The 2,887-nt window shown below is 49.9% G+C and overlaps 1 protein-coding gene across 2 annotated transcripts in view; it reads left to right on the forward strand.

Annotated features, from left to right (window-relative positions):
- Positions 1 to 2,887, forward strand: part of RAB43 (RAB43, member RAS oncogene family) — a 24,059-nt gene that overhangs the window by 17,745 nt on the left and 3,427 nt on the right. The gene's annotated exons all lie outside the window — the stretch shown is intronic.

Below are 2,887 nucleotides of genomic sequence, written 5' to 3' on the forward strand. Positions count from 1 at the left end.
CCAGACAGAGAGAGACATAGAGACAGAAAGTGAGAAATCCCACCCCCCCCCCTGGCGGGATGGTCACACCGCAATCCTTTCTCCTCCATTCTCCTCTCAGGATTTTGGGCACACATGCACGCACGCCCGGCGTGAGTTTTAACCCACCAGGTCCAGGACGCGAACTGCGGTCGACTACGTGGAAGTCCAGCGACATAGCCATTATGCTAACTGCTGATTCCCTATCCAGGGCCCTTCTGAAAGCCCTGCTCTGGGCCAGTTTATACAGCTTCTGAAGTGGGCCCGGGCCCTCGCAGGCTCTGTGGTCAGCGCTGGCGTCTGTCTCCACCCTCAGCAGCACTCTCCCTGTTCCCCTGAGACAGCTCGTCTGGCCTGCAGATACCCCAGCACGAGTCTAACAGATGCTTCAGGCTTGCACGTGCAGGAGAGCAGGCTGGTCACAGCTCTGGGTGCTGATGGCTCCTTAGTGGGTCATATAGCTGGGCTGCGCCCGTGTCATGCCCCCCACCCCCCGCCACTGGTTTGTTGAAATTAGCATCCAGGTAAGTTCTACATATTGAAATGGGCTGCTACATCGTTTAAGGCTACCAGGGAAATTCTAGGGCTTTACAGACTTTTTCTTTTTTTTTTTTTTTAAGAGTTTTTGGTGTAAGGCGTGTGCATTCATCAGAGAGAGAAAGCAAGAGGGAAAGTGAGAAATCACTCTCCAGGGGGATGGCCTGGCTATTGTCCCTTCGCCTGCATTCTTCTCCTGGGATTTTGGGCACACACGCACATTCACCTGGAGTGATTTCCAACCTACCATGTTGAGGACTGGAACTGTGGCTGGCCACTTGGGAGTTCAGCACCTTACACACTATACCACCTCCTGGCCCACAGACGTTTTTAAAGAATTATTTTTAAATTAAATTAAATTTATTATTATTTTTAAAATTTTGCTATAGGACATGTGTGCTCATTAGAGAGAGAGAAAGCAAGCCACCAGGTCCAGGACGTGGACTGTAGTCAGCGGCATGGGAGACTAGCACGTTACCCACCATGCTACCTGCTGGCCTCAAGATTTTTTTTTTTTAAGTTTATTTATTTCTTCCATTAGTGAGAGAGACAGAGAAGGCACCCCCAATAGAGTCCTCACGCCTGGTCCACTCCAGCCTCAGCAGCCTGGACCTCTGCGTGTGCTTGGTGTGCACACGAGGCCTGGGGTTGCAAACCTGGGGATGTCCTGTGTGTCTAGCACGTGTTCTGTCACGGCTGTGCTACCAGCTGACCCATTCATGGACACTCGCCATAGTCCTTCTTACAGCCACGTTACGGAAGTGAGTCACCTGGAGACTTAAGAAGGTTGTAGAGGGGCCAGCAGGTGGCATGGTGGCTAAGGTGCTGAACTCCCACATGGCTGACTGTGGTTCTAGTCCTGGACCCAGTGGCTTGAAAATTACTTGGCACATGTGTGTGTGTGCCCAAAACAATGAGAAGGAAATAAAAGAGGGGCATATGGCACGGCCATCTCCCCCGGGAGTGATTCCTCACTTTCCAGCTCTCTATTTCTCTTTGATGAGCACATGCACCCTATGGCAAAAAAACTGAAAAAAAAAAGGTAGAAATTGAGTCAAGGTGTAGTTGAAGCTGAACAGATTATTTAAAACATAATGGAGCTGGGGTCAGCAGGTGGCACGGACTCTCACATGGCCAACCATGATTCGGGTCCCGGACCTGGTGGCTTGCTTTCTTCCTTTCCCTTTCTCTCTCTCTGGTCACATTTTTTTTTAAATTTTTTTTGGAGAGGGTGTGTGCGCTCACCAGAAAGATGGAGAGAGACAGACAGACAGAAAGTGAAAAATCACCCTCCAAGGGGAATGGCCACACCACAATCCCTTCTCCTCCATTCTCCTCTCGGGATCTTGGGCACGCATGGACATGCGCCCAGCGTGAGTTTAAGCCACTGGGTCCGGGACTCGAATCGTGGTTGACTACATGGGAGTCCAGCGACATAGCCATTACGCTAACTGCTGGTCCCTCTCTCTGGTCACATTAAAAAATAATAACAAATGGATTTAAATAAGTAATTCTTAAAAAGAAGATGTAATTGAGGGGCCAGAAGGTGGCATGGTGGTTGGGGCACTGTGGTTTGAGTCCTGGACCTGGTGGCTTGCTTTCTCACTTTCCCCCTCTCTCTCTGTCTTTCTCTGGTCAAATTAAAAAGAAAGTAATGATAATAAATAAAGATAAATGTAATAGAAATATATCACACCTTATAAGAGGAGCGAGACATATACTGTCAGATAGTGATCATCTGTGCTCTCAGAAAAGCAGAATAATAAAAAACTACAATCTCACAAAACACAGAAAGTTCTGTAGAAAAACAGGAGAGAATGCATAATAAACATAATAACGTTTTAGCAAAAAAAGAAAAAAAAAGCTCCCAAACCAGCTCCTTTTTTCCCCCCAGAAGTTTTCGCCTTGGATGTGTGCACTTGCCAGAGAGAGAGACAGAGACAGTGAGCAGGAAGGTGAGAGATCACACCCTGGGGAGAAGGCCCTGGGTCTGCATCCCGAGACCTCGTGCACACCAAGCACATGCAATCCTGCTCCCTTCTCCACCCAGGATCTTTGGCACACACGCACTTGCCTGCCACATGATTTTCAAGCCACCAGGTCTGGGACTCCAACTGCTGTTGACCATATGGCAGCCAGTGACATAACTGCTTCGCCAGCGGCTGGTCCCAGTGCAAAACCCTTTTGCTAGCCTGATCACCCCTGGAGTGCCGTGCCTGCAGCGGTCCTCACGTTCTCGTGTGAAGCCGGGCCCCTGTGCCCTGAGCTGAGGTGTGGCAGTGCCATGCTTACACAGCTGGGCGGAAGTGGGCCCGCCCGGTCTCCCAGCTCC

The sequence above is a fragment of the Tupaia chinensis genome, unplaced genomic scaffold, assembly GCF_000334495.1.
Source record: "Tupaia chinensis unplaced genomic scaffold, TupChi_1.0 Scaffold147500_2, whole genome shotgun sequence".
Taxonomy (NCBI): Eukaryota; Metazoa; Chordata; class Mammalia; order Scandentia; family Tupaiidae; genus Tupaia; species Tupaia belangeri.